The following is a 10,911-nucleotide window of genomic DNA, read 5'->3' as shown; positions in this document are numbered from 1 at the left end:
CCCCGCAGGAGATGAAAAGCAGAGTTAGATGACGAGGAAGACATTAACGGGAGGATCAGGGTTAGATGCGATACAGAGGATGACAGATTAACGGGAGGATCAGGGTTAGGTGACAACACAGAGGAGACATTAACGGGAGGATCAGGGTTAGATAGGCGATAAAGAGGAGACATTAACGGGCGGTATCAGGGTTAGATGCGATACAGAAGGAGACATTAACGGGAGTGATCAGGGTTTTGGTTGTACCAACACAGAGGAGACATTAAGCGGGGGATCAGGGTTTAGGTGACAGCAACAGAGGAGACATTAGAGAGAAGGGAACAATGTAGAGGTATCAGGTAACATTCAGTGCTTGAATGCCTGCTAACAACCGACTCAATGCACCTGCACAGCACCTTTCATTTCCCTTTCCTGCACTCTCACGCGCCAGCAGTCTCAGCGCCCACACATTCTCCTCTCACTCACCTCGCAACTCTATTTGTTCATGCGCAACATCAGTCAAGACCATTGGCGCTCTCGTCTCGCCTCCCTTATGGCACTGGGCCACAGCGTTCGTCAATTCCATATCACTGCGACTGCCCGTGCCCCTGGTTTGGAACCTTAGGAGCATGTGCCCAGAGGCAGGAGTCCCATCTTGGTCCACAGTTGTTTCTTCTGAATGGAGAAGGATGTTGGGAAGTTGTGGGAAGGGAGGGGAAAGTCTCATGCGAATAACAAACTCCGCCTCTTGTCTGAAAGCCGCTGCTCACTTTTTCTGCATTTTATCTTCCATCCGTGCTGATCTCATGGGCGCTAAACACAAAGTTCGGGGGGTGTATCTGCGCCACAATGGTTTTTCTTGGCTGTTAAATCTCCCACCCCTCCTGCATACACTCTCATTGCGTGAGGTGGAAGAAGAGGTGGATATTGGGTGGGCCGATCTGTACGTGTGCCTGGGGCGCCGCTGCTGTTTTTCAAATCTTTTTCTGTTTTGAAAGACCTCCAGACATTTGGGGCAATTTTTCCTTGCACAATGGAATCTGGTTTTCAGTTCTCTGTAGAATCTGCATTAATTTTCATCCACTTTAACAGAGATAGAAATCCTGGTGTTCCACTTTTGCGAGTGGAATAGAGCACTAAAGCTGCTTTAAATCAGTTTGCTTTTTCCTTTTTCTCTTCTTGTTCTTGAGCTAATTTTATTAGCTTAACCAGCTGATTGTTCAATATTGCCAGATTCATCAGCGGGAACATTTTTATTTTAACATCAGTGCACTTCCCCTTTAAAACGATTCTTGGTCACTTACAGACATTGCACCACGGTCCTTGCATGGCCGATCGCTACAACTGGGTGAAAGCAAAGATGGCCACGCAACAGGTTTTGCTGCTTGTGCAGATGACTGCATTGTAGCGACCATTCCTGCTGGGTGTAACCAACATGGATTGCCTGTAAGTTTTGGGAAAGTAAGATGGCCGCCAGTTTGCTGCGGCCTAACTGACTCCAGGAAGCCGCTCTGAATTGGCCCCACGTGCCTCAGGCTGCATGTCAGTAGCCCCGGGGGTGTCTAGTGCTGCAGTTACACACATACAGGTAATCCAGACAGGCCTCATCTTTTAGCTGGGCTCAGGCATGGAAATAAACATGGTATTGTGGGAACAGTAGGTGCAGGTTTTTAAGCATCGTGTGATTTATGTTGGATTGTGGCTTTAGGGGGTTGGTGTTTCCGCAGTATCCTGTTCCCTGAGCTTTCTCAACCAACTACCCAAGCTGCTCGATTAGTATCAACATTTACTATCTGGCTTTTTTACTTTCAGCTTTACTAGCATGTTCGTTTTACTTTCAGCTAACTTTTCACAAATTTCTGTCACTTTTCCTCCTTCCCCTTCCCAACACTCAGGCTGCAACCACACAGGTACCTCCTTTGCTTTTGCTTTGCCTGCCTCCATTTCAGCTTCTTTCCTCTCTCAACATGGCTGCTGGGATTCCACTCTCAGAAGCATTTTGGGCCCCTTCTACTGCTCTGCCTGGGATCCTGCTGGCCGTTCCTCCTGGCCTTTCCTCAGATCTTGTAATCCTTGGCCTTCCAAAGTGGGCCCCAAGGCCTGGGTCTCACGGGAAGAAATTGCCCGCCCAGGCCTCACCTGGCTGGGCTGGACGCTCTCCATTCCCTGGTCCCTGGGTTCCTGCAGAGGCACTGACAAACCGTCTGCTTACAATGGGGGATCAGATAGGATCTGTGCCACTGGTGACAGAATTGCTTGTTATACAGATAGCTAGAATCTCAGCCATAAGGCAGGGCAGGACTGCTGCTTACATATGGGGGGATCACGATAAGGATCTGTGGCCACTGTGACAGAGATGCTCCTGTTATACAGATAGCTTAGAATGCTCCTAGCCATAAAGCACGTGGCAGGACTGCTGCTTACAATGGGGGTCAAGATAGGATCTGTGCCACTGTGAACTAGAATGCTCTGTTAATACAGATAGCTAGAATCTCAGCCATAAATCAGCGGCAGACTGCTGCTTACAATGGGGGGGATAGATAGGATCTGTGCACTGTGAAGCAGAGAATGCTCTGTTTATACAGATAGCTAGAATCTCAAGAACATAAAGCAGGCAGGACTGCTGCTTACAATGGGGGGGGATCGATAGGGATTGTGCCACTGTGACAGAATGCCTGTTATACAGCAGTAGGCTAGAATCTCAGCCATAAGCGGGCGGACTGCTGCTTACAATGGGGGATCAGAATAGGATCTGTGCACTGTGGACAGAAGCTCTGTTATACAGATTAGCTAGAATCTTCGCCAAAAGCAGGGCAGGACTGCTGCTTACATGGGGGATCAGATAGGATCTGTGGCCACTGTGACGAATGCTCTGTTTATCAGCAATTAGATTGAAATCTCAAAGCCCATAAAAGGGCAGGGCAGGACTGCTGCTTACAATGGGGGGATTCAGATAGGAATCTGTGCACTGGTGACAGATGCTCTGTTATAGAAATACGCTAGAATCGCAGCCACTCAAAGCAGGCAGGATACTCGCTGCTTCAATGGGGGGGGATCAAGATAGGATCTGTGCAGACTGTGACAGAATGCTTCTGTTTATACAGATACGCTAGATGCTCGCCATAAAGCAGCGCAGCGACTGCTGGCCTTACAATGGGGGGGATGCAGATAGGATCTGTGCCACTGTGGCAGGAATGCTCTGTTTATACAGATAGCTACGAATCTCAGCCATAAAGCAGGGCACGGACCTGCTGCTACAATGGGGGGATCAGATAGGATTCTGTGCCATGTGACAGAATGCTCTGTTATAAGATAGCTTAGAATCTCAGCCATAAAGCCAGCGGCAGGACTGCCTGTCTTACAAATGGGGGGATTCAGATAGGATCTGTTGCGCACTGTGACAGAGTGCTCTGTTATACAGATATGCTAGAATCTCAGCCATAAGCAGGGCAGGACTGCTGCTTACAATGGGGGAGATCAGATAGGATCTGTGGCCATGTGACAGAATGCTCTGGTATAACAGATAAGCTAGAATCTCTCAGGCCATAAAGCAGGGCAAGGACGCTGGCTTACAATGGGGGGGGTCAGATAGGATCCCTGTGCCACTGTGACAGAATGCTCTGTTATACAGATATGCTAGAATCTCAGCCATAAAGCCAGGGCAGGACTGCTGCTTACAATGGGGGCGGATGAGATAGGTATCTGTGCCCAACTGTGACAGAAGGTGCTCTGTTATACAGATAGCTAGAATCTCAAGCATAAAAGCAAGGCAGGACTGCTGCTAACAGGTTTTTTGAGGCAAAACCTAAACTATGTGCACTGCGACACTTAACAAAATGAATGGGAAACCATAGGAATGTAAGGAATTTGGGGGGATAAGGAGCCATTAGGAAACTTTGAGAGAGACTGAGATACTTGACGTTCCTTTTCTTTCCTTTATGATAAGAAGAAGCTGACCCGCCTGTTTATAAAAATAGGGGGCCGGCCTTCATTTCATTTAAAGGTTACGGTAACAGCTCCAGTTTATCTGGCGGCCGACTGCAATTAAACAACAGCTTTATATTTAGTGTCTCATTGGTAGACAAAGAGGAATATTTGTGTATTACCAAATTTTCCACAATCCAAGCGTGCGTCCGCGTGGCCCCTCTAACGTGGGTTATTTGGTTAACAGCGCAACACGCCGGCAGCGACCGGAGTCTCTCCCAGTCATCAACCTGCTTTACCCTCCGTATCTGTAGAGAAACTCAGTATTGGTTATTAACTGCTGCTAATCTGTATTAATGTCCCCCTAATGATAAAGGGCAATTATAATCAGGGAAGCACTAAATCTTCTGCCAGCGCACCTGCAACTGTTATTGCCCTCCCACACATGTATACTGCACTATGCAGAGACGGATGTTCTGGGCACCCATAAGCTGTACCCCATACTGTAAACTGTCTAAGGGAAACACTATGGACCCCTACCACTATGTATATAATACAATATAACAGAGAGGGAATGTTTCTGGGCACACAATAAGCCTGTACCCATACTGTTACTGTCTAAGGGAAACACTATGGCACCCCCTACTATGTATAAATAGCAGAATATATCAGAGAGGGAATGTTCTTGGGCACACAATAAGCTGTAACCCCATACTGTACTGTCTAAGGGAAACACTATGGCACCTAACCATATGTATAGATACCAAATATACAGAGAGGGAATGTTCTTGGGCACACATAAGCTGTACCCCATGTACTGTACCTGTCTAAGGGAAACACTATGGCACCCCCTACCCATATGTATAATACAAATATACAGAGAAGGAATGTTCTGGGCACACAATAAGCTGTACCCATACGTACTGTCTAAGGAAACACTATGGCACCCCTACCATATGTATAATACAATATACAGAGAGGGAATGTTCTGGGCACACAATAAGCTGTACCCCCATACTGTACTGTCTAAAGGAAAACACTATGGCCCCCTACCCATATGTATAAATACAAATATACAGAGAGGGAATGTTCTGGGCACACAATAAGCTGTTACCCCCATACTGTACTGTCTAAGGGAAACACTATGGCACCCCCTACCATTGTATAAAACAATATACAGAGAGGGATGTTCTGGGCACACCAATAAGCTGTACCCCCCATACTGTACTGTCTAGGGAAACACTATGGCCACCCTTACCCATTATGTATAAATACAAATATACAGAGAAGGAATGTTCTGGGCACACAATAAGCCTGTACCCCCATACTGTACTGTCTAAGGGAAACACTATGGCACCCCTACCCATATGTATAATACAAATATACAGAGAGGGAATGTTCTGGGCACACAATAAGCTGTACCCGCATACGCAGATCTCTATCTTTTAATGGAGCGACTACTGATATTCTTGAATCATTTTTTGATTAGTCTTGCTTGTAATCTAGTCAGTTCTTCATTTTCTATCTCTGGCTGCTGTGCCATTAGCGCCCCTCGTACTGTACTGACCCAAACACATAACTGTCTCGTCGGTTTCCAGGGCGGACCTTCTTTTGCCCTTTGAACCTGCCAGAGGTCAGAGAATGAACTTGGCCCAGTGACTCGGGGCCGGTGAGTGTAGGGGCCCCTCAGGGTTCCTGTGGCCGCGGGGCCCCGTATCTGACAGACTTGTGACATTGACCCAGTTGGATCTTGTCCCGTCGTTGAGAGATTAATTGATTGATTAGCGCATTAGCCGCCCTTATCTCATTGGCTCTAGTTCGCTGTCGGACTTCTCCATTATCTCAAATATTTACAGTGCCTCAGTCTGTTTATCTGCCCAACTGCGTGGGAAACGCCATGTGATATTCCTATGGGGGGGGATAAATCCTGTTGTAGTCACTTTCCTGGGCCGCTAGCCCCTTGGTGTAGTTGCACTTCAAACTCCTCCGCACCCCTGACGGACGCCCTGTGTTGCATTATTAGTATCATTAAAGGGCGGTTTGCCTTTAAGTTACTCTGTACTGCTGGGAGTTTTTGATCTGTACGAATCAGAAATCTCCATAAAATAAGATATAGAAACCTAGATCTTTTCTGGCAGTAAGAGCAAATGAAGTGCAAATTCTGCTGGCAGGCAAACTGGTCTCGCTAACTCGAGGATTACTGCTGTAGACCAGAGAAAGTCACATAGCAATACAAAGCTGCAGACTTTCGACAGCTCACTATCAGAAGGCTTCTCAGTGGACTGCTAATTAGTTTTACCAGCTTCTCCTCCACTCGCAACAGGAACTGACGGGAAGTGCCAAAGTGACACTGGTTTGTCTTTTCTTCTTTAGTGCCAGAAATAAAAAAAATAAAAAACACATAGATATTTCTTAATGAAAACAATAGGCAACAAAAAAGTTTGGCTCAAGCCCTAGCCATGGGGCTTGTGTGGAAAAGAGGGGTATGCTTACCCTGTGGCATACAGCGGTGGGTTGTTCCGCTAGCTCAGTCGGTGGAGCATGAGACTCTTTATCTCAGGGTCGTGACTTTGAGCCCCACGTTGGGCGCCAACCTTTCAACTCTTCTTGTTTCTCGAACATGTCTACGCAACAAAGGCTTGCGGTTGCCATACGTGGGCCCCACCTGCACGGCGTCCAACCAATTGGCCCCCATGTACGCAAAAAAATACTGCCCCTCTTCACGTAAAGTAATGTGAGGAGTTAAAAGATGTGCTTACCCATTTTTGATTTGTCAGAATCAGCTCTTCCCAAAAAGAGATGGTTTCCTGGGGTAAACCTACTGTTGGTAGAATGTTGGTCCTTGAAATGTGTAGTATTCAGATTTATGGAGTGAAGTTTTAAAAGTTGGGCAGTGTACTGCTGGGAGTTTTTGATCTGTACGAATCAGAAATCTCCATAAAATAAGATATAGAAACCTAGATCTTTTCTGGCAGTAAGAGCAAATGAAGTGCAAATTCTGCTGGCAGGCAAACTGGTCTCGCTAACTCGAGGATTACTGCTGTAGACCAGAGAAAGTCACATAGCAATACAAAGCTGCAGACTTTCGACAGCTCACTATCAGAAGGCTTCTCAGTGGACTGCTAATTAGTTTTACCAGCTTCTCCTCCACTCGCAACAGGAACTGACGGGAAGTGCCAAAGTGACACTGGTTTGTCTTTTCTTCTTTAGTGCCAGAAATAAAAAAAATAAAAAACACATAGATATTTCTTAATGAAAACAATAGGCAACAAAAAAGTTTGGCTCAAGCCCTAGCCATGGGGCTTGTGTGGAAAAGAGGGGTATGCTTACCCTGTGGCATACAGCGGTGGGTTGTTCAGCTAGCTCAGTCGGTGGAGCATGAGACTCTTTATCTCAGGGTCGTGACTTTGAGCCCCACGTTGGGCGCCAACCTTTCAACTCTTCTTGTTTCTCGAACATGTCTACGCGACAAAGGCTTGCGGTTGCCATACGTGGGCCCCACCTGCACGGCGTCCAACCAATTGGCCCCCATGTAGGCAAAAAAATACTGCCCTTCTTCACGTAAAGTAATGTGAGGAGTTAAAAACGTGCTTACCCATTTTTGATATGTCAGAATCAGCTCTTCCCAAAAACAGATGGTTTCCTGGGGTAAACCTACTGTTGTTAGAATGTTGGTGTTTAAAATGTGTAGTATTCAGATTTATGGAGTGAAGTTTTAAAAGTTGGGCAGTGTACTGCTGGGAGTTTTTGATCTGTACGAATCAGAATTCTCCATAAAATAAGATATAGAAACCTAGATCTTTTCTGGCAGTAAGAGCAAATGAAGTGCAAATTATGCTGGCAGGCAAACTGGTCTTGCTAACTCGAGGATTACTGCTGTAGACCAGAGAAAGTCACATAGCAATACAAAGCTGCAGACTTTCGACAGCTCACTATCACAAGGCTTCTCAGTGGACTGCTAATTAGTTTTACCAGCTTCTCCTCCACTCGCAACAGGAACTGACGGGAAGTGCCAAAGTGACACTGGTTTGTCTTTTCTTCTTTAGTGCCAGAAATAAAAAAATAAAAAACACATAGATATTTCTTAATGAAAACAATAGGCAACAAAAAAGTTTGGCTCAAGCCCTAGCCATGGGGCTTGTGTGGAAAAGAGGGGTATGCTTACCCTGTGGCATACAGCGGTGGGTTGTTCCGCTAGCTCAGTCGGTGGAGCATGAGACTCTTTATTGACTTTGAGCCCCACGTTGGGCGCCAACCTTTCAACTCTTCTTGTTTCTTGAACATGTCTACGCGACTAAGGCTTGCGGTTGCCATACGTGGGCCCCACCTGCACGGCGTCCAACCAATTGGCCCCCATGTAGGCAAAAAAATACTGCCCCTCTTCACATAAAGTAATGTGAGGAGTTAAAAACGTGCTTACCCATTTTTGATATGTCAGAATCAGCTCTTCCCAAAAACAGATGGTTTCCTGGGGTAAACCTACTGTTGGTAGAATGTTGGTCTTTGAAATGTGTAATATTCAGATTTATGGAGTGAAGTTTTAAAAGTTGGGCAGTGTACTGCTGGGAGTTTTTGATCTGTACGAATCAGAAATCTCCATAAAATAAGATATAGAAACCTAGATCTTTTCTGGCAGTAAGAGCAAATGAAGTGCAAATTCAGCTGGCAGGCAAACTGGTCTTGCTAACTCGAGGATTACTGCTGTAGACCAGAGAAAGTCACATAGCAATACAAAGCTGCAGACTTTCGACAGCTCACTATCACAAGGCTTCTCAGTGGACTGCTAATTAGTTTTACCAGCTTCTCCTCCACTCGCAACAGGAACTGACGGGAAGTGCCAAAGTGACACTGGTTTGTCTTTTCTTCTTTAGTGCCAGAAATAAAAAAAATAAAAAACACATAGATATTTCTTAATGAAAACAATAGGCAACAAAAAAGTTTGGCTCAAGCCCTAGCCATGGGGCTTGTGTGGAAAAGAGGGGTATGCTTACCCTGTGGCATACAGCGGTGGGTTGTTCCGCTAGCTCAGTCGGTGGAGCATGAGACTCTTTATCTCAGGGTCGTGACTTTGAGCCCCACGTTGGGCGCCAACCTTTCAACTCTTCTTGTTTCTTGAACATGTCTACGCGACTAAGGCTTGCGGTTGCCATACGTGGGCCCCACCTGCACGGCGTCCAACCAATTGGCCCCCATGTACGCAAAAAAATACTGCCCCTCTTCACGTAAAGTAATGTGAGGAGTTAAAAGATGTGCTTACCCATTTTTGATTTGTCAGAATCAGCTCTTCCCAAAAAGATGGTTTCCTGGCATAAACCTACTGTTGGTAGAATGTTGGTCCTTTGAAATGTGTAGTATTCAGATTTATGGAGTGAAGTTTTAAAAGTTGGGCAGTGTAACTTGCTGGGAGTTTTTGATCTGTACGAATCAGAAATCTCCATAAAATAAGATATAGAAACCTTAGATCTTTTCTGGCAGTAAGAGCAAATGAAGTGCAGGCAAACTGGTCTTGCTAACTCGAGATTACTGCTGTAGACCAGAGAAGTCACATAGCAATACAAAGCTGCAGACTTTCGACAGCTCACTATCACAGGGCTTCTCAGTGGAACTGCTAATTAGTTTTACCAGCTTCTCCTCCACTCGCAACAGGAACTGACGGGAAGTGCCAAAGTGACACTGGTTTGTCTTTTCTTCTTCTAGTGCCAGAAATAAAAAAATAAAAAACACATAGCTATTTCTTAACGAAAACAATAGGCAAACAAAAAAGTTTGGCTCAAGCCCTAGCATGGGGCTTGTGTGGAAAGAAGGGTATGCTTACCCTGTGGCATCAGCGGTGGGTTGTCACAACTTAGCTCAGTCGGTGGAGCATCGAGACTCTTTCATCTCAGGGTCGTGACTTGAGCCCCACGTTGGGCACCACCTTTCAACTTATTCTTTGTATCTCCGACATGTCTACGCAACAAAGGCTTGCGTTTGCCATACGTGGGCCCCACCTGCACGGCGTCCAACCAATTGGCCCCCATGTAATGCAAAAAAATACTCCGCCCTCTTCACGTAAAGTAATGTGAGGAGTTAAAAGATGTGCTTACCCATTTTGATTTGTCAGAATCAGCTCTTCCCAAAAAGAGATGGTTTCCTGGCATAAACCTATTGTTGGTAGAAATGTTGGTCCTTGAAATGTGTAGTATTCGGATTTATGGAGTGAAGTTTTAAAAAGTTGGACAGTGTACTGCTGGGTTTTTGATCTGTACGAATCAGAAATCTCCATAAAATAAGATATAGAAACCTAGATCTTTTCTGGCAGTAAGAGCAAATGAAGTGCAAATTCAGCTGGCAGGTAAACTGGTCTTGCTAACTCGAGGATTACTGCTGTAGACCAGAGAAAGTCACATAGCAATACAAAGCTGCAGACTTTCGACAGCTCACTATCACAAGGCTTCTCAGTGGACTGCTAATTAGTTTTACCAGCTTCTTCCTCCACTCGCACAGGAAACTGACGGGAAGTGCCAAAGTGACACTGGTTTGTCTTTTCTTCTTTAGTGCCAGAAATAAAAAAAATAAAAAACACATAGCTATTTCTTAATGAAAACAATAGGCAACAAAAAAGTTTGGCTCAAGCCCTAGCCATGGGGCTTGTGTGGAAAAGAGGGGTATGCTTACCCCTGTGGCATACAGCGGTGGGTTGTACAACTAGCTCAGTCGGTGGAGCATGAGACTTCTTTATCTCAGGGTCGTGACTTTGAGCCCCACGTTGGGCACCAACCTTTCAAACTATTCTTGTTTCTCGAACATGTCTACGCAACAAAGGCTTGCGGTTGCCATACGTGGGCCCCACCTGCACGGCGTCCAACCAATTGGCCCTATGTATGCAAAAAAATACTGCCCTCTTCACGTAAAGTAATGTGAGGAGTTAAAAGATGTGCTTACCCATTTTTGATTTGTCAGAATCAGCTCTTCCCAAAAAGAGATGGTTTCCTGGGGTAAACCTACTGTTGGTAGAATGTTGGTCTT

The sequence above is a fragment of the Xenopus tropicalis genome, chromosome 9 (assembly GCF_000004195.4).
Source record: "Xenopus tropicalis strain Nigerian chromosome 9, UCB_Xtro_10.0, whole genome shotgun sequence".
NCBI lineage: Eukaryota > Metazoa > Chordata > Amphibia > Anura > Pipidae > Xenopus > Xenopus tropicalis.
Note: the sequence above shows the minus strand (reverse complement) of the source record.